General features: G+C 43.9%; 1 long non-coding RNA gene across 2 annotated transcripts in view; it reads right to left on the bottom strand.

Moving 5' to 3' along the window:
- Nucleotides 1-1,168: 1,168 nt before the first annotated feature.
- The window catches only part of LOC144272668 (uncharacterized), a 41,854-nt gene continuing 21,314 nt past the window's right edge, over nt 1,169-21,708 (bottom strand). The window contains exons 1-3 of one of the 2 annotated variants that reach the window (XR_013347617.1): nt 16,997-17,231; nt 16,053-16,207; nt 1,169-1,250 (exon numbers count right to left, since the gene is read on the bottom strand). This is a non-coding gene — a long non-coding RNA (uncharacterized LOC144272668). Of the gene's footprint in view, nt 1,251-16,052; nt 16,208-16,996; nt 17,232-21,708 lie in introns of those variants that run through there. The other variant, XR_013347618.1, reaches the window with a different exon arrangement.

The following is a 21,708-nucleotide window of genomic DNA, read 5'->3' as shown; positions in this document are numbered from 1 at the left end:
TAAGAAATGCCAGAATTAAGTTTGCGTGTGCAACCTTAATTTGGTCCCCTTGTACCAAATGCATTATGACACAGTTTTTACTTACATGATCAAGGATTAATCAGGGTTGTATAATAAAGCAAGCTGTTGTCTGTAGGACCCCTGCCTCTTTTGTTGCAGAAGCTGGGAAGTGTGTAGTGAATGAGGCAGTGGATTGCAGGAAGAGAAAGGAGTGTCTCATGGTTCATACCGCTGAATGCTGCACTTCAGATTCGCATTTGTGAAATTGGGAGAATACCATCTCCTCACCATGAAGGGGGTTTGCCCCTTCTGTAAAATGGGGATAATACCATCTCCTCACCGTACAGGGGGTTTGCCTCTTCTGTAAAATGGGGAGAATACCATCTCCTCACCTTACAGGGGGTTTGCCCTTTCCGTAAAATGGGAATAACAACATCCCCTCATCATACAGGGCTTTTGTGAAGACTCATTAACTGAGGTTTGTGAAATACTTGGATACTCTGGTGAGGAGCACCACAGAAAAGCCAATGAGTAAATTAATAATTTTTAATAGTAGCATTTGAATAGCGTGAAGTAAATAAAGCCTGGGGCCACATACTGAGCACTGAAGACAAAACAAAATATTGAATAGGTGCTCAGTAACTGAGTACTGAATGAGGCAGCAGTTCTGTGTAAAAAATAATATGTGATTGTATAAAGACTGTATCATGCATATGCACAAGAAGTTAACGAGGCAACCCTGATTCTGGCATTTCCTAACTTTTAAATGGGCAACTTTGCAACCTTAATAATGTTATTTTAATGTAGTTTTATGTGTGTAATTAACTAATAGCCCCTAGACTGAGAACTAATAGTTATGTATATAAACAGTACACCACCAAAATCAACTGTATTTGCTACCACAATTATTTTAATTTGAATACTTTATGGAGACCAATTTGGAACAAATATATTTTTGTATGAATAACTGGAAAGTAAGAGGGATCCATTGTGATAACATGCAGATAAGTATGCTACATTCATTTGAGACCAAACATCCAAGTAATAAAAAGGGGGGAAAACTACACAGCAGGATGGACATTTCCAGCATTAATGCAGCATTTTCACCTGCTGTGCAGACGTGGAATCTGCATACATAAATTAACACTTGTTCTTATTTGTTTTCTCACCTTTTTATACAGCAGCAGACTCCATGACCATATTTATCTTGAACTAACATTAAGAAGCATCTATAGCTGCAAAGATCACTTCTGTTTCCAGCCATGTGTTGAAAATGTGGTCACCATAAACAGTTCGGGGGGGGGAGGAGGCGGCAGAAGAAAGATGCAAAATGTTACACCAAATATATGAAAAAGCATCTGTTTATTTATCAAATATTTTTTAATCTCTAACATATCTAAAAAGAGCTCTGATTACAAATCATCCATCCCTTATGCCTACTGGACGCTAATAATAATAAATAATTGTATTAATAAAGACATTCAAACACTGGCAATAAAGACTAAATCTCTCTTCTTTAAGGCTCGGTTAAATAAGAAATGGTCTCCATAGCTGCTGGCCCAGCAAAGCTCAGAGGGAGAGGCTCAAAGGCTTCATGTATATGGAGGTTAGCTCTCTATTTCTTATCTTCATGTTTTGTATCAATATGCATTCTTTTAAAGTTAGTACTAGGCTAAAACCAATCCAGCATGGAAACTGGGGTACTTGTTTATTTTCCCTGGTTGACCTGTCATATGGCTTAACTATTTATGTGTAGATATTACTTATGAAAGAAAAATTGTTTATCAGATATCAGGATTGTCTCTTTTGATAGTAACCACAAATCAAGCGAGACATTACTGAAAAAATCACAACATAAAAATAACGAAGCAGGAGAGAGAGAGAGGGAGTTATCAGTCACAGAGTCCATGTAGTGCTTTGTTTTGAGACAGACAGGACAGTGATTGAATAAAAGATGTACAGGCTACAGGGTGGATTCACTGCCCCACTGCATTTCCTTTTTGTCACTCAGGCAACACAAAGGGAGCTGATATCACCCACCTTTTCCCAGCATGCAGGCTTCTCCAGGGGGTGTACGGCCAGGAAAGCCATCTCCTATGCCACCCCCACCCCATTCAACCCCAGCACAAGGGATATATCAGGGAAGGATAGAGCCAGAACCTGTTGTGATCTGGCTATCTACAGCTGACACAGGTTGGACATCCCCCAGGCTGTTCTAAACTATGCTGGGCTGGAGCTAAGCAGAGACTCAGGGAGCTGTAACTGGCTTTATGACCTCCTCCCTGCCCCAATTAGTTGAGTGCTCTTGGCCAAAGCAGAGAATCAGCCTGTGTGTTATAATAAAATAAATAATAATAATCGTAATAATAGTGGGTGACTGAGAACAAGTTTGTGACACCTTCCTATATAGATTTTACCCATCTGAACTGAAAATCATCCCATCAAGTTTCAGTCCTGCCCACCAAGTCATCCTTTCCATTATTTAATATCACTTCCAACTCATATTACTTATTTCTCATACTCCTGGTGTTTGTGTGGAGACACTTTAATACTCTGATTTAAATGCTCATTATTCATCTTTCTCTGGAGTACACCTTTATTCTTATGGTAGAGTGCTGGGCATTTTAAACCAGACCATATTCTCATGGCTGCATAGTCAAGAGAACCCTCTGGGGTAGCTTATGTACTGGGGATAGAGTTCTCAGATAGCAGGCACATGGAATCATAGAATCATAGAACCATAGACTTGAAGGTCAGAAGGGACCATTATGATCGTCTAGTCTGACCTCCTGCACAACGCAAGCCACGGAATCTCACCCACCCACTCCTGTAACAAACCCCTAACTTATGTCTGAGCTACTGAAGTCACTGCTCGCCAGGCACCCAGCTCTGAAGGCAGCGCTGCCACCAGCAGCAGTACAGAAGTAAGGGTGGCATGGTATGGGGGGTCATCGAAGCGTGAAATATTTTCAAACAGAATCCCAGCAAAAAAAAACGTTTGAGAACCCCTTACTTATACTTCTCTCTGGTCAAGTTCATTCACAAACATGACACTACCATCTCTGTGCTGATGTCTTACAGATCTACTTCTCCACTCCTGACCTGTCTCCTCTGTCCAAACTAAGATCATGGCCTGTCTTTCTGTCGTCTCCTTGTGGATGTCCAATCATCACTTAAACTCAATAAGGCCCAAACAGAGCTTTTAATCTTCTACTTCAAGACCCATCCTCCCCTCTCAGTTACTGTGGACATCATCTTCCCTATCAGTCAGGCCTCTAACCTTGGCATTACCTTCAACTTGGCCCTCTCTCTAAATCCTCACATCAAGTAGTATCTAAATATCTGCACTTCTTCCTGTGTAACATCTTTTAGATCTGCCCCTTCCTCTTAATCCAAACAGCTCATTCAGTCTGTAGCACAATACAGGCGCAATCCTGAAAGTCCACCTTGGGTTCAACTTCCATTCGTATTCCCACATATGGAAGGCTTGTAGAACCAGGCCTTTATGCTGTTGGGACTTACTCTAGAATATTTATATGTTGGACTTGAAATAGTTCTTCAAAATAAAACTTAAGCATCTTCAAATCCCTCTCTTGTCCCAAGAAACAGTGATACAATATTCTTGATTCTCCCTTCTAGTCTTGGAAGTGCAGGTTACTTATTGTAACTGGAGGTTCTTCAAGATGTATAGTCCTATCTGTATTCTACATGTGGATATGCATGTGCGCCATGCACATGAGTCTGGAAATTCTTCAAAGCAGTGTCCATTGGCCCACACATACACAATAGATCTCCTCGTGCTGCTGAACGAGAGTATAAGAGGCAGTGTGGGTCGACACCACTCCAGTTCCTTCTTATCGCAAATCCAATAGGAGCTGAAGCAGAGGGGATGGAAAACAAATAGTGGAACACAGATAGGACCCACATATCTTGAAGAACCTCCAGTTACAGTAATTTCCACTTCTTCTTTGAGTGACGGTCGCTATTTGTATTCCACACATAAGTGACTGGCAAACAGTGTTCAGACTGGAGGTGAGCGTGAGGAAGTTGCTTGCAGTACTGCTGATCCCACAACTGCATCTGCCGCCAAGGCATGAACTAGAGTGTAGTAAGTCACAAAGTTGTGAACAGAACTCCAGTTGGCTGCCCTGCAGATGTCCTGCAATGGAATGTTAGATAGGGATGCCGTGGAGGCAGCTTATACTCATGTGGAGTGAGCTGTGACATCCCCTCGGGGGGTGGGATTTTTGCTCTCTTTTAGCACTCTGAGGCCTTGTCTACACTACGGGGGAGATTGAGCTAAGTTTCTCAACTTCAGCTATGTGAATAACGTAGCTGAAGTCGACATACTTAGATCTACTTACTATGGGGTCCACACTACGCTATGTCGAAGAGAGACACTCTCCTGTTGACTCCCCTTGCACTTCTCGTTCAGGTGGAGTACAGGAGTCGATGGGAGAGCGATCTGTGGTCGATTTAGCGGGTCTTCACTAGACCCACTAAATCGACCACCGATGCATCGATCGCTTCACGCTGTTCCCCTGTAAGTGTAGACAAGCCCTAAGATGCATCCTGAAACCAACATACCTACTCTGGGAGGATATAGCTTGCTCATGTGATCTCTCTGCTATGGTGATCAGGAGTCTCTGTGATTGCCTAGTGGGTTTGATTCTCTGAAAGCAGAATGCCAGATATCAAGGTAGTGAAGTCTCGTCTTCAGAGGAAGCATGGGGTTGCATGAAAAATGCAGTTAAGTGTATCATTTGATTGACAAGGAACTCAGAAATAATCTTGGGAAGAAACCTGGAGTATAATCAAAGAGAAACCTTTTCTTTGTGAAACACTGTACAATGAGCATCCTCTATGAAGGCTCCAAGCTTGAAAGGTGGACTTGTGAGCACTGACAGGATATAGGTTTAAGCAATGGTGGGAAGGTCCTGATCAGGCCTTTCATAAGTCGTACTGTGGGTGGGTGAGTAAGGATGGAATGTCCTTCTACCAGTGGGAGGAAGGCACTAATCACTGCTAGATGTACTCACAGCAAACTAATAGCGAGACCATCACAGACAGGAGATAGTTTAGGATAACCGGGATGATTATGGTATCTGGAGAATGTTGGTAGAGTTGTATCCACTTGGACAGATAGCAGGTTCTAGTAAAATTCTTACTACTTTGGTTAAGGATTGCCTGAACAGGGGCCGAATTTGAGCTTTCTATTTCTGATGCCCTTCCAAATACCAGGATATGAGGTGGAGTGACCCTGGATTGTGGAGGTTCATTTTTCCCCTGGCCTGGATTAGGAGATCCAGGAATGCGTGGATCCTGATTGGTGGGCAGGCAGGCATCATGAGAAGTGCTGTGAACCAGAACTGTTCGGGCCATAGGATGTTAGGAGAATGATGTTGGCTCTGTCACATCATATCCTCCTATGACCTGTGGAAGTGGGGGAATGGGAGGAAAGGCATATCTAAGGCTGTTCGTCCAGGACAGGGAGTACAAGGGACGGACCCATGGTTCACAACCCATGGTTCCTCTCAAACAATACAGGGGGAGTATGGTTCCTCTGAAACAATACAGGGGAACTTCTGTTCATTTGTGATGCAAAAAGTTCCCATAGCTGAGAACCCCACTGTGTAAATATCTCGCTTAGGACTGTGTTGTGAACCTCCCACTCGTGCTCTGCTGAGAAGCTTGTGCTTAGTTTGTCAGCCAGGGAGTTGTGAATACTGAGAAGGTACATGGCCTGTATCATGATGCAGTTCTTGATGCACCATTTTCGAAGTCTGATGCCTTCCAGGCAATGGGGACAGGATCTCTCTCCACCCTGTTTGTTTATATAGACCACTGTGGTGTTATTGTCTGACATTATCTGTACATGGAGTGACCATGTGAGCAGAAGAAAGGCCCTGCACGCAAGGCAAATCACCCTCAGTTCCAGAATGTTTATATGTAGCCTGGCCTCTTGTGGGGTCCAGGTACCCTGAGTAGTGTAGTTGTCCAGGTGAGCAACCCATTCCAGGAGGGAGGCATCCATCACAGTGGTGGCCCTGGGTGTGGGAAGGCTGAAGGGAACACTCATCATGACCTTTCCTGGGTTCAGCTACCAAGCAAGGGAGGTGATAACTCTGGTGAGAACAGCCACCTTGGAATTGATGTGGTCAGTAGATCAAGTGGAGACAAACCTGCAAACACCACAAGTGGAGTCTGACAAACAGCATCACATAGGTACATGCAGCCATGGCCTAACAGTGAAAGACTCCTGTGCACTGTAGTTTGCGGTCTGTAGGTAATGTGTGAAATTGGGTTGCTCATTGTATGAAACCTGTCCAAGGGCAGGAATACTCTCACCAAAACCAAGTCCATCATCACCCCTATAAAGTTTATTGTCTTTGTGGGTAACAAAATGGATTTTTCTTTATTTATGCAAACACCTAGAGCTGCTAAGAGTTGTATGAGAAATCCTGTTGCTGACCTGACCTGCTGACAAGACTGGCCTACCAGAAGCCAAACGTCCTGGAATGGAAATACCATATAGCCTTGGCATTGCAACTGGGCTGCAACCACAGAAAGAACATCTTTGGAAATAGGGTGCTTTAAACTCGGTGCTGTAGCAAGCCCAAAGGGGAGGACTCAAACTGGAAGTGTTCCTGGCCTACCATAAAATACAGGAACTTCCTGTGTGACGGGTAAATGTCCATGCGGAAATATGCGTCCTTGATGTCGAGAGCCTCAAACCTTCTCACTTCCTGAAGGGAGAGGATTATCAATGCCAACATAATCATCTGGAATTGCCACTTTCAAATAAAGATGTTGAGTTGCCAAAGGTCCAGGATGAGTCTCCACCCTCCATCTGCTTTGGAAATTAGGAAATACAGGGAGTAGAACCCTCTCCCATGAGGTGGGACATGCTCAACCGCTCCTCAGTGTAAAGGGGATTCTTCCTTCCACTGAATAATCACGTCATGAGAATGGTCCCCAAAGGGTAATCGGGAAGGGGGTTTGTGAGGCACGAAGGAGAGAAACTCTTTGGAGCATCTCTGATGGATAATCTCCAGAACCCAACTGTCCATAGTGATCTTGTCCCACTTGTGGGCGGAGAGTCTGAGATGGCCACCAAAGATGACAGGAGAAGAGGGGGGTGGCATCAGTGGTGGTACGTTGGTCTCAACAAATACGTCAATAACAGTGTTTGGCTAGCGGTTGTGAATAAGTACAGGCTGTGGCAGTAGAGTGGGCCACAAAGCAATGCCACTGAATTCTCTGGTGTTAGCACAGTGGCTCGGCTGTGCACTGATAGTAGGATGCATGAGGAAGGGGTGGCCCTGGTCTATAGAACTGGTGTTTCCTCCTGGGGGCTGGAGTATAAATCCCCAGAGAATGCAGAGTCGATCTCGAGTCCTATTGTGAGTGCAGGGACTCGTCTGTTTTCTCATTAAAGAGATTTAACTCATCAAATGGGAAGTCCTGGATGGTGTTTTGGATCCTCCTAGAAAACCCTGATGATTACACCCAAGAGTCCCTCCCGATTACTAAACTAGGGGCCAAACCTCTGGAATCCATATCTGCCGCATCCTGGAGGGCTACTTTTGCTACTAGCTTCCCATCATCTAAAAGAGAGTGAAATTGGGCCCTGTCCTCTGTGGAAAGCTTCTCTCTGAAATCTGCAAGCCTGGAATCAATATTAAAATCGTATTTTGCTAACAAACCTTGGAATTAGCAACACAAAATTGCAAGCCTGCAGAGGAGAAGATCTTCCTCCCCAGGAGGTCCAGTCTCTTAAAGTCTTTATCTGCCAGTGTAGTCATTTGATAGTGCGACCAAGGTCTTTCTCTGGCCGCCTGTACCACTACTGAGTTGGGGAAAGGATGGGAGAATAACAATTCAGCTTCTTTAGCAGGAAGAAAATATTGCTTCTCAACTCTTTTCGATGTACGGACACAGGATGCTGGAGTGTGCGATACCATTTTGGCCAGTTCTACTATGGCCTCATTGATTGGAAAGGCAATCTTACTCAGTCCCTGGAGAGACGGAGAGGAACAGTACAACACTTGAGAAGGGCCTGAGTGCCTGCCATAATGATCCCACGGACCCCAATAAGGCCAGAAGAAGGAGCAGTCAGGTGCGGGGCACTTCAAGGGCATCGGTGCCAGCCGTCCCTTGGAAACGTCATGCCCAGAGGAATGGTGAGCATAACTGACTGTCTGTCAGGGCTCCACTGCTTTCACAGAGATACCCATGAGGCTATCTCCACTGACTAAGTTTGGCTAATAGCCACAGATGGATCTATCCACCATGAACTTATCTACTTCTTTAAACCAGTCATACATTTGGTCTTTACAACATCCTCTGACAATGAGTTCCAAAGGCTGCCTGTGCATTGTGTCAAGAACTTCTTGTATTATGTGAAGTGGTAAATAACAATTTCCTGTTAACATTCTCCATTCCATTCATGATTTTATAGACCTCTATCATATCCCCTCTTAGTCATATCTTTTCTCAGTGGAACAGTCCCAGTCTTTTTACTCTCTCTTCGTATGGAAGCTGTTCCCTACCCCAATCATTTTCATTGCCCTTCTCTGCATGTTTTCCAATTCTAATACATATATTTTTGAGATGAGGTAACCAGAATTGCATGCATAGGCATACTACAGGTTTATTTTAGCATTTTATTATTTATCCCTTTATTAATGGTTCCTAACACTGTTAAACATTTACTGACTGCTGCTGCATAGTGAGTGGAAATTTTCAGGGAACTATCCACAAGGACTCTAGATCTTTCTTGCGTGGTAACAGCTAAGTTAGACCCCATCATTTTATATGTATAGTTGGGACTATTTTTTCCAATGTCCATTACTATGCACTTATCAACACTGAATTTCATCTGCCATTTTGCCACCCAACCATCCTGTATAGTGAGGTCCCTTTGTAACTCTTTGCAGTCTGCTTTGGACTTAACAGTCAGGATCTGGGTTTTAGGAGGTCAGGCCTGGTTGTTACACAAGTGGTCGCTAACAGGTACTAAGGGTCGAAGCCGGATGTAGAGTCAGGACCACAGACAGCGCTGAAACTGGGGTCTGAGGACAGACAGTGGGTCAGAATGAGGGTAATAGCCTGGAAACAAGGCAAATCAAGACTGCAGTCAGTCCAGAAGCAGGCTGAAGGTCAAAGCTGAGTTGAAGTCAGTCCAAGAGTCTGGGGTCAGGAGGCAGGTGTAGGTCTGGAACAAGGAACAGACAAGGCTGAAGCGGTTTGGAACAAAGCTCAGGCAAGGCTTTGGAAAGAACAGGGACAGGATTGAGGGCAGGCTGGAAGCCTAGGAAGTCTGTGACCCCACGAGGCAGCAGGATGGCTCCTACGTGAATGGTGCTGTTGCACAGATTAATGTGCAGCTCTGGCATAGCGTGAAGCACCTTTGTCTAGAGGTCATCTGATCCAGACCCTGACTAGGGATAGGCTGCTGCCGCAAGTCTGAGGGATGCATCACTGCAGGCTCTGCTTATGGGATGTGTCAGTACAGCTGAGTTGCTGCAGCATGCCTGAGAGACAAGTCATTGAAGGCTCTGCTGGAAGGGTGAGTGAGCAGCACTGGTCTGGCTGCAGGTTCACCTCACATTAACTATCTTGAGAAATTTTGTATCATCTGCAGATTTTGCCACCTCTCTATTCACACCTTTTCCCAGATCATTTATGAACATGTTGAACAGCACTGGTCCCAGTACATATCCTTGCGGGACCCCACTAGTTATCTCACTCCACTCTGAAACTGATAGTTTATTCCTACTCTTTTAGCTTTTAACCAGTTACTGATCCATGAGAGGACCTCCCCTCTTATGCCGTGACTGCTTACTCTACTTAGAATCATAGAACATCAGGGTTGGAAGAGATGTCAGGAAGTCATCTAGTCCAACCCCCTGCTCAAAGTATGACCAACACCAACTAAAGGCTTAAGAGCCTTTGGTGAGGGACCTTGTCACAGGCTTTCTGAAAGTCCACGTACACTATAGCACCGGATCATCCTTGTCCACATATTTGTTGACACCCTCAAAGAATTCTGAAAGATTGAAGAATCTGTCACCTAAAAAGAATGGCTCGAGGATCTACCCATATCCTCTGTGGTGAAGACCGATGCAAAGAATCCTTTTAGCTTCTCCACAATGGCCCTGTTTTCCTTGAGTGTTCTTTTAAAACCTTGATTGTCCAGTGGTCCCACTGACTGTTTGGCAGGCTTCCTATTCTAATGTACTTCAAAAAATGGTGCTGCTAGTTTTTGTGTCCTTAGCTTGTTGCTCTTTCAATTCTTTCTTAGCCTGCCTTACTATACTTTTACACTTTATTTGCCAGAGCTTATACTCCTCTCTATTTTCCTCACTATGATTTGACTTCCAATTTTTAAAGGATACATTTTTGCCTTTAACCACTGCTTTTATTCTAATGTTTAGCTGTGTTTTTTGGTCCTCTTTCAGTTTTGTTTTGTTTTTATTTGGGGCATACAGTGAAAATAAGATAGGATCAGAGGCTAAAATAGGGAAAGAAAAAGTTAAAAATCACTTAGACAAGTTACATATCTTCAAGTCACTGTGGCCTGATGAAATATATCCTAGAATACTCAAGAAGCTGAAAAGTCATGAAAGACGGGAGAAACTCCAGAGAACTGGAAAAGGGCAAATATAGTGCCAATCTATAAAAAGAAATTACAGACCAGTCATCTTAACTTCAGTACCCAGAAAGATAATGGATCAAATAATTAAGCAATCAATTGCAAACAACTAGAAGATAATAGGGCGATAAGTAACAGTCAGCATTGATTTGCCAAGAACAAATCGTGTCAAACCAACCCAATAGCTCTCTTTGACAGGGCAACAAGCCTTGTGGATGAGAGGAAGTGGTAGATGTGGTATATCTTGACTTTAGTAAGCCTTTTGATACTGTCTGTTCAGCTATCTTCACCTCTTGGACCAGATCCTGTGTTCCACATGGATTAAATCAAGAATTGTCTCCCCCCTTGCGGGTTCCAGGACAAGCTGCTCCAAAAAACAGTCATTTAATGTGTCTAAAAATTTTCTCTCTGCATCCCTTCCCGAGGTAACATACACCCAATCAATATGAGGATATTTATCCATTACTATTGTGTTTTCTCCCTTTGTAGCCTCTCTAATCTCCCTGAGCATTTCACAATCACCATCCTGGTCAAGTGGTTGGTAGCATATTCCTACTTCTATACTCTTATTATCCAAGCATGGAATTTCTATTCCTAGAGATTCTATGGCACAGTTTGAATCATTTAAGGTTTTTACTATATTTGACTCTATACTTCCTTTACCATATAGTGCCATTCCCCCACCAACACAATGTCATTCTATAGATATATTTTTACCCTGTTATTACTGCATCCCACTGATTATCCTCATTCCTCCAACTTTCTGTGATGTTTACTATATCCATATCCTCATTTAATGTCAGGCACTCTAATTCTCCCATTTTAATATTTAGACTTTAGCATTTGCACATTTTGTCAATATTCAGTTGTTTGCCTTCATGTGTTATATTTAAATGGCATTCTTTTATGTTTGATTGTTCCTCACCAGCTCCCACCTGTATTTTACAAACTTCTTTCCCATCCTCTTCACTAGGACATAGAGTTTCCCTCTAATAAACACATCCGTAAAGGATGTCTCTGCCTGAACCATGTGTTCCTCTGCACCTGCCGGTTTTCCGCCAGCCCTTAGTTTAAAAATCCTCTATAGCCTTTTAAATTTTATATGTCAGCAGTCTAGTTCCATTTTGGTTTAGATGGAAGCTATTCTTCCTGTACAGGCTCCTCCTTTCCCAAATGGTTCCCCAGTTCCTAATAAACCTAAAACGCTCCTTACTATACCAATGTTTCATCCATGCACTGAGACTCCGCAATTCTGCCTTTCTTCCTGGCCTTGCGTGTGAACTGAAAACATTTCAGAGAATGCTACCATGGAGGTCCTGGACTTAAATCTCTTACCTAGAGCCTAAATATAATCTCTGGGACCTCTCCTCTACCTTTCCCTATATCCTTGATACCTATATGTACCATGACCTTCAACTCCTCCCCAGAACTGCACGTAAGTCTATCTAGCTATCCCAAAAGGTCCACAACCTTTGCACCTAGCAGGCAGCTCACCCTGCATTCTCCCAGTCATCACAAACCCAACTATCTATATTTCTAATAATCAAATCCCCCATTACTATTACTTGTCTCTTCCTAATAACTGAGGTTCCCTCCCCAGGAGGGGTATTCTCAGTGTGAGAGGATATCATGACATCATCTGGAAGGAGGGTATCAACTATAGGATTGTTTCCCTACACTCCAGCTTTATGTTCTCCTTCCCCAAGACTTTCATCCTCCTTCACAAATCAAAGTTAAGCTATAAATTGCTTAAATAAATGTGTACAGATAATTGCATGCTCTTGCTTAGCAAAAAGATGCATCAAATATAGTGTGAATGTATATATATAGTTGCACATCAATATGTTTTAATGGTTACCAACCAACAAGAATCAATCTTTCTTTACAAAAATAACTGAAAACTAGAAATGCATAAAATTTATCATTTAAATCACAGGGTCTCAACCTTTTTTGTATCATGCCCCACCTTAGCTGTTTTGGAGGGTTTTTAATTGGAGCCCCTCCCCTTACCTCTTACAACACCAAGAAGGGTACTGCCACCTAGCGTTGCTAATACATTCATTCAGGAGATACGAGGCGAATTACTTAAATCAACATGCAAGTAATGGTACTATAAAAACATTGCCTCCCATTACATTTGAGTGGTGTTGTGACCCCCTATGCCAGATCACAACACCATTTGTTCAGATTTGGCTCAGCTGCCCTTCCATCATGCCACCCAGTTCCTTCTAGGGCCAAGTAGGGGGCCTGGACTCCAGGGCCTCCATCTCACTGCATCCCTGTTAAGTTCAGGTTCTCAAACGTGGGAGGAACGTCCCCCCTATTTAACAAGGGGAGAGGGAATGACCCTTTCAGCCCCTCATCTCCAGCACACATAGCCAAGGCCTCTAGAAAGTCTGACGTGCCCTCAGGGCGGGGTGACCCTTGGGTTGAGAACCTATGATTTAAATCAAGGTTTCCTGACTGCTGATTTAAATCATGATTAAAATCAGTGATTTAAATCACTCTGATTTAAATTAATGCATTCTGACAATACTGCACAAAAAAACTCTATATCAGATAAATTTGTATTTCTGATACAAAACAAAAATAATTAGAGATAACGTAAAAGCAGCCCTAGTAAATTTGACTAAAAGCCAGTATCAACACAGTTGGGATACTTATGTGCATGATTAAATTACTCAAGTGACTAATTGTATAATTTGCTTTTCAATTACTGAATGCCCTCACTTTTAAAATTAGTCTCCTGAGTATCAAAGCACTGTGCATGTTGCTGTTAAAGTTAAAAACTTGTTATACTTTATAAGATTATTGTAACATTGTTGACATTATATCTTGTTTAATAAAAAAGTGAATTGTGCATGTAATTTGGTAATTTAATAATGATATAGTGTTTATTATACAGGCCTAGAACGCCTTCATTTATTTTTTTTCTTAGGACAAAAGTTAAGCTCTCATATGTTTCCCTGAATAAATATTTTTGTTATTAAAAGTCTTAAATTTGTACATATTTTGTCTGGACTGTTCCTGTATGGCATGTAATTCAAAACCATTCAAAATGTAGCCTTTTTCCCACCTCAACTATCACTATGTTAGTTTACTTTCAACAATTAATAAGCATAGAGGTTTTGCTGGTGTTAAAATGCTATAATATTTACACTGGCTTGCTACTGTTGTTAATAATAAATTATAATACTAAGCACATACACAGTATTTGTAGAAAAAACACACTTATATTAACGAACCAGACCTCACAACATCACTGTTTTATCTTCATTTAACAGAAAGGGGAACAGAGAGAGTGGGGTTAAATGACTCAGGAGATCATGAGTCCCTGTCTTGTTCTCACACCATGACCTCCTTAGGATATAATCTTGAGGTGCTAAGTACCTCAACTCCCAGTAAGGTTAATGTAAGTGACAGTTCCTTAGCACTTCTCATGAATACAGCAATTGAGCTATTCCCACTTTTGGGGCTCCTCTGGAAACTGAAGGATTTTCAAAGCTGAACATGGGTGTTCCCAAACACTTGGAAATTCAGTTACCTCTCTGCATGCCCAGCTCTTTGAGTGCTCGGGTTCCATCTATATATTCAGCCATAGGGACTTTCAAAAAGCAGTAAGCATATGAAGCTATGCTAGCTACTGCTGTGATCACTTGCTGGCAAATGTCAGAATTTCCCCTACTTATCTGGCCCTTAGAACCCAGCAGGAAACTATGATGGGGTAAATGCAGAGTTTTAGGAAGAACCCAAACTGACCCTGGAACCATACAAGACATCACAAGAACAAGGGTCCAGAATTTTACAGTATTTAGACGTTGGTCTGCTCAACATTATAAGGCCTAAGTGACTTAGATCTGGTCTATGCACAAAGCTAGGCCGATTGTGAGTCCAAATGTGTTGACCTAGTTATGCACGTGTCTGCACACAAATCTGTCTCCCATCAAAGTAAGTGGCCATTTCCAGTGATGCAGTAACACCACCTCCCTGCCTGGCACAGAGCCACAGTCAACCTATTTAGGCTGACACAGTGCAAATGTAGACACCACATCACTTGTGTCAATCTTAACAGTCCTCCAGCACCTGTCCCACAATGCTCTTGTCCTTAGGACAGTGATCACTCCATTCGCAATATTAAACTCCACTGTCCAGGGATCACAGAGATTGGAAGCCCGCCCCTCTCTTTAAAATCCCCAACTGTTTTTCACATCTTTTTCAATATTGCTCATCTCGGCAAGCACAACCAGCATCTCACTTTGTTGTGTGCAACTGACAAACTGACCATGCTGGTTTCACACACAGAGAGAGCTACTAGATACGCTCCTGCATGAAGAAGGCAAGCAGGGGCATGCTCAGGAATAAAAATTTGGCCACCATAGGCACCAGCTTACTCTGGCTCAGAGAGTGCTCAACCCCCCACTCCACCACAGGTACCACCTCCACCTGCCCCCTGCCCCCAAACCTCTACCCCTGTTCCGCCTCTTCCTGCCCCCACACCACCCCTTCTCCCAAGTCCCCACCCCTGTTCCGCCTCTTCCCGCCCAGTTCAGCCCCCTCCCCTGAACATGCCCCACCTCCGCTCCTCCCAGAGCCCCCTTATGCTGTGAAACAGCTGATTGCGGCAGGCAGGAGGCGATGGGAGGGAGGAGAGGGAGGCTGCCAGTGGGTGCTAAGCACCTGCTAATTTATTTCTGTGGGTGCTCCAGCCCTGGAGCACCCACGGAGTTGGCGCCTCTGTTGGCCGCTTTTGGAGGGGCACTTTCTGTGCCCGTGACCAGAGGAGCTGGCTCTCCCCACAGCCCCGTACGCAGCCCCATGGCCAGTGAAGCTGGCTCTTACCCACCGCGGCTGGAGAAGCTGGCTCTTTCCCCTCCCCCGGTGGTCCCAGGGCTGGTGGAGCTTGCTCTTCACTGGCAGCTGGAGGAGATGGCTCGCCCCCACATGGCCCCCGTGCCAGAGGAGCTGTCATCTCCTGCCCCAGCCGAGGTCAGAGAAGCTCGAACTCCCCACCCTGGCACAAGAGGAGTTCTGTGCCCTCACTGAATAGGGGGCCTCTTCCCCTGATTGGCCCCCCCTTGTGCATGCCCCTGAAGGCAAGAAATGTTGGCTCACCTTGAAATGGGGGTAGAAGAGGCTGTGCAAGCAGTGCTACAGACCAGCCATGGAAAAAATCAACATCTATGAGCAGATTGCATAGAGGATGCTGGCAAAAGATCATGGCTTAGATCAGCAAGAGTGCCACATGAAAGTGAAGGACCTACTCGAGGGATACCCACAAAGCAAGGAAGGGCAACAAGAGATCTGGTGCTGCCCCACAGACCTGCCACTTTTACAACTAACTGCATACGAAACCTGGCAGTAAACCCATCAGCATCCCACAGACCACTATGGATACCTTGGAGAAGCCCGAGATGGTGACCCCTGTCACGAACAGGTAGAAGGATGAGGAGGGAGACCCAGTGGGAGACTCCAACCATGTTGCAAGCCAGAAACTGTTTGAAACTCCATGCGAGTCTAGACAATCACAGCAAGTGAGCACAGATGAACCTGCTGACAAAGGAGAAAGGAGCTTGGGTAAATCTGTACATGCATTACTCCTCACATCTTTTTTTTTCCTTTTCTTCAAACCACATCTCCCTCTCTCCACCCCTCAGACCACCTGTATTCCCCATGTAAAAATGGCACCTGGCCCTTTTGCAAATTAAGACAGGTATCGACTTTTCATTGCTTTATTGGTATAATGTTAGAAAATAAAAAGTTAGGGAATACATTCTAAAAAAGGTTATATTGAAGTCCAGTTAGTCAATCCACACCAAATCAGTGCTCTGTGCTCAGATGGGGTAGAACATCCTGTGCTCAGGTAGAGATAGGAAAACACAGAGGTTGAATCAACATATGTCATTAATTTCTTTGACCTGTCAGATTAGGCAGGGGGACCATGCAAGTACTCTGTCAGAATAGGAATATCTCTTTATATTCTTGTGAGATCTCAGTTAAACTTTCTTGGATATACTCGGTAATCCTCTCCTGAAAACTGTTTCTTCCACCGCGATAGGACTCTTTCCCATGCCCTCTGCGATGACTTCAGCCAGCAAAACTGCAATAAACAGGGCAGCTAAGTGGTGTATGGCCCTGGACAGCTTCAAGACTCCAGTAGCAGCTGGATTCTCTGTGCCTTTGCCACCCTCAGGAAAGAGATATCAGCCAGAATCACTGCCTGTGAAAACAGTACCATTATATTCACTGCCATTTCTCAATACCCATTCCCAGGGAGAGGGGCCAAAACGCATAGCTATGTTCAGTGGTGTACCCTCCCTCCTCCAACCAGGCCATACTCACCATGGTTTGAGCTAAAGGCTGGTGCTGTAGCGAGATGCTCCAAAGCTGAAGTGTCAATAATCCTTTCTTATTCAGGGTATTTGTTGGAATAATATAAAGGAGTTTTGAGAATTTTCCATTGTGACTGTAAATCTAATGCTGCATCTGTCTGTTTATATCTACACCTTCTGGTGTAGTGGCCTTCAGGGGTCTCCCCTCCATGCCCGCTGAATGTCACCCAATGACATTAATAAGCAGCAGACTGAAAATGAACAGAAGGAAGTACTTCTTCACACAATGCGCAGTCAACCTGTAGAACTCATTGCTAGGGAATGTTGTGAAGGACAAAACTAACGGGTTTCAAAAAAATTAGATAAGTTCATGGAGGATAGGTCCATCAATGGCTATTAGCCAAGATGGTTAGGGCTGCAGCCCCATACTCTGAGTGTCCTGGGCCTCTGACTGCCAGATGCTGGGACGGAACAACGGGGGATGGATCACTTGATGATTTCCTGTTTTGTTCATTCCCTCTGAAGCACCTGGCATTGGCCACTGTTGGAAGATAGGATGCTGGGCTAGATGGACCATTGATCTGATCCAGTATGACCATTCTTATGTCTGACCCTGATCAGGAGGAGAAGGAAGAGGACTAAGGTGGATATGTTCTGTAAAATTCTTCAAGCCTTGAGTGAAGGGGACTGGACTAGAAGACCTCTCAAGGTCCCTTCCAGTCCTACAATTCTATGATTCTATAAGCCACAGTTTCCTTGTACATGATCAAACGGCTTGGAGGGCCCTTCAGAAAGTGACCATGAAGAAAGACAGAGAATGGAGACAGCAGTAGCTGCATGACAGGCAAAAGACCAGGAGGTGCAGCAGGAAAAAGACTAGCAGGCACAGTGTGAAATGCACCAGGACATTATAGGTTTGCTTAGGTAGTCAATTCAAATGTTGCACACCAGGGCTGATCTACTGCTACAAAGTTCCCAGACTCAGCAGCCTTTGCAGTCCTTGGAGAACTCCGTGGTTGCTGCTCCCTACATTCCCCAACATTTCACGTGGAACTGGAGTGTACCTTCTTACCACTCCTACTCCACACTGGGGGAAAACAAGGAGAACCATAGCTACACATATACTGACCTATAAGAAACACAGATCAGTGGATTTGTATGTAGCCACAACAGACTGCTCTGAGCTACCATTTACATACATGGACATAAATGTTTACTGTTTACTTCTGTTTTCACTTTGCATTGTAACTGTGGTTCACCCTCTTAACATGTTGACAGCATGACAGCCAATATTTCACGAAATCAGCAGAGAACTCTTCTATTGCTGGCTGTTAAAATGTTCCTTTAAAGCTTCCCTCACCCACATATGTCTATGTTGGCTCTTTGTGTCTGGCTGTTCAAATTCAGCAGACAGCTGGTCAGCCTTACTCATCCACCTTGGCAGCAGCTTTTCCCACTTCGCCTTACACATATATGTAATACACAACATGCAACTATAACCATTGGGATGTTTTACTTGCTGAAATCCAATCTAGTGAGGAAACAATGCCTGCATCCCTTCGATCTACCATAATCACATTAAACGGTAGTTGAGACAATAGCTGAAACTTTCTTTGGTGCTGTCGAGGTGGCCAGTGTATGGCTTCATAAGCCAGGGAAGCAAGGGTTAGGCTAGGCAACCCAGAATCACTATTGGCATTTCAACAGCACCAGTGATAATCTGACGATTGGGAAAGAATGTCCCTGCTTGCAGAGTGTTTAAAAGTCTTGTATTCACAAAGATGCAAACATCATGCACCTTCCCTGAACAGTCCACACTGATATTAGTGAAACATCATCAGTGATCCTCTAATGCTTCCATAATCACAGAAAAGTAACCCTTACTGTTGATGCACTCTGTGGCAAGGTGACCTGGTGGCAAAATAGGGATATGCGTGCCCTCTATTGCCCCACCTCACTTCAGAAAAGCCACTACCTAAAAATCTATCCACTACTTAGAATCATAGAATATTAGGGTTGGAAGAGACATCAGGAGGTCATCTAGTCCAACCCCCTGCTTACAGCAGGGCCAGCACCAACTAAATCATCCCAGCCAAGGCTTTGTCAAGCTGGGTCTTAAAAACCTCTAGGGATGGAGATTTCACCACCTCCCTAGGTAACCCATTCCAGTGCTTCACACCCTCATAGTGAAATAGTGTTTCCTAATATCCAACCTAGACCTCCCGCACTGCAACTTCAGACCATTGCTTCTTGTTCTGTCATCTGCCACCACTGAGAACAGCCTAGCTCCATCCTCTTTGGAACCCCCCTTCAGGTAATTGAAGGCCGCTATCAAATCCTCCCTCTCTCTTCTCTTCTGCAGACTAAATAACCCCAGTTCCCTCAGCCTCTCCTCATAAGTCATGTGCCCCAGCCCCCTAAACATTTTCATTGCCCTCCGCTGGACTCTCTCCAATTTGTCCACATCCCCTCTGTAGTGGGGGGACCAAAACTGGATGTGGCCTTACCAGTGCCAAATGGAGGGGAACAATCACCTCCCTCGATCTGCTGGCAATGCTCCTACTAATACAGCCCAATATGCCACTGGCCTTCTTGGCAACAAGGGCACACTGTTGACTCATATCCAGCTTCTCGTCCACTGTAATCCCCAGGTCCTTTTCTGCAGAACCGCTGCTTAGCCAGTTGGTCCTCAGCCTGTAGCGGAGCATGGGATTCTTCCGTCCTGAGTGCAGGACACTGCACTTGTCCCTGTTGAACCTCATCAGATTTATTTTGGCCCAATCCTCCAATTTGTCTAGGATTACGTCCTGTACATTACCAAGAGTCACAGTCCTATGTAGCAGGAGACATTTAATGGCTCTACACACTTGGAACACTATGGCCCCCACTATGGATTTTCCAACTCCAAAATGATTGCCAATTAACCGATAGCAATCCAGTGTTGCAAGTTGCCAGAGCATGATAGCCACTTGCTTCTCTGCTGTCAATGCTGCTTTCATTTTGGTGTCCCTGCACTGGAGAGCTGGGTAGAACTCAGCACCCAGCCCCAGAAATGTGGCCTTTCACATCCGAAAGTTCTGCAGCCATTGTTCATCATCCCAAACGAGCATTACAATGCAATCCTGCCAATCAATGCTCACTTCGCAGTCCAGAAACAGTACTCCACCACGTGGAACTGTTCCATGAATGCCAGCAGCAACCCGACATTGTTTTTCACTGTGTCCATCCATCAGCAGTCAGGTGTTGTGCTCAAACATCTTTGCCGCCTCCTCCTCCTCCCAAACCCTGTGGTAGCAGTACTCCCTCAAGCCTTGCATACACCGGAGAACTGTGTACCCTGTATCAGCAATGCACAAGAGAATTATGCCCAATTCTGCAACCTCCATGCTTGTGTCAGAGAGAAAGCAGACACCAAAAAGCAACAATATGTGGGACTGGGAATTTTAAAAATCAGCATGAAAATTAAGGGGTGTGAAAAGTATTTTGGGATTCAGAAAGTGGCATGGTTGACCTCTAACTCCCAGAAATCCCTGGGCAACTTATTACTATCCCACAAAGCACTCAGAAAATTGTCCCAAAAGGCATTGTGCTGTGCAGTGGTCGGGGGCATACAGGAATACCTAGTTGGGATGCACTGTGCAAGACTCCTGGTGAGAACATGCAGCACTGAAGCAAGCAGCCCAGTGTGCACGCGCCCGAGCGATATGAAAACTTTGACTGCTGTACGCCAACATAACTTGAGTTGACGACACTTTGTAGTACAGACATGACCTTAGACAGTTAAGTCCCATTTTCAAAATTTATACAGTCACGTTACTCAGGGTCTTAGACACCCACAATATGGTAAATTCTACTCTGTTGGTTGGTTGGACCTGGGATTAGAGAAGGACAGGCAAAGCCAATAGAGAAATGGCCAACAATCAAAGACATTTTCAGGCATACAGAGACAAAAACAACAATAACAAACATTCTCCAGATCACAGAAAAGCATATGTGTACTATGCACAGTAGAACCTCAGAGTTACGAACACTTCGGGAATGGCGGTTGTTCATAACTCTGAAACATTCGTAACTTGGAACAAAACGTTATGGCTGTTCTTTCAAAAGTTTACAACTGAACATTGACTTAATACAGCTTTGAAACTTTACTATGAGGAAGAAAAATGCTGCTTTTAACCATCTTAATTCAAATGAAACAAGCGCAGAAACAGTTTCCTTACATTGTCAAATCTTTTTCTTAAATCTTGTCAAATCTTTCCCTTTTTTTAGTAGTTTACGTTTAACACAATACTATAATGTATACGCTTTTTTTCTTTTGCTTGGTCTCTGCAGCTTGATTGCGTATTTCTGTTTCCAAATGAGGCATGTAGTTGACTGGTCAGTTCATAACTCTCGTGTTCATAACTCTGATGTTCTACTGTACAACCCACTTAATTACAACCTAATTTCTTCAAATGAAGACTAAAATTTCAATTAACAAAATTTCAATGAGTTTCAACTATATGGGAAGTTTGAAGATCATGTGTTTTTCCATTATTGAAATTACTTGGAACGAAGAAAATCCAGCACAGCACTAGAGGATGCAATTTTTTAAAAATAATAATTTGAATTCAAAAACTAATTATTAGATTTACTTGTACATTCTTGAAAAATTCCTTCTGTACTCAGAGCAAGTGCTGTATATTTCATGAAGACACACTGTATTCTTCATATATAACTGAG

Source organism: Eretmochelys imbricata, chromosome 12, assembly GCF_965152235.1.
Source record: "Eretmochelys imbricata isolate rEreImb1 chromosome 12, rEreImb1.hap1, whole genome shotgun sequence".
Lineage (NCBI taxonomy): Eukaryota > Metazoa > Chordata > Testudines > Cheloniidae > Eretmochelys > Eretmochelys imbricata.
This window is presented reverse-complemented; position numbering and strand designations above follow the sequence as displayed.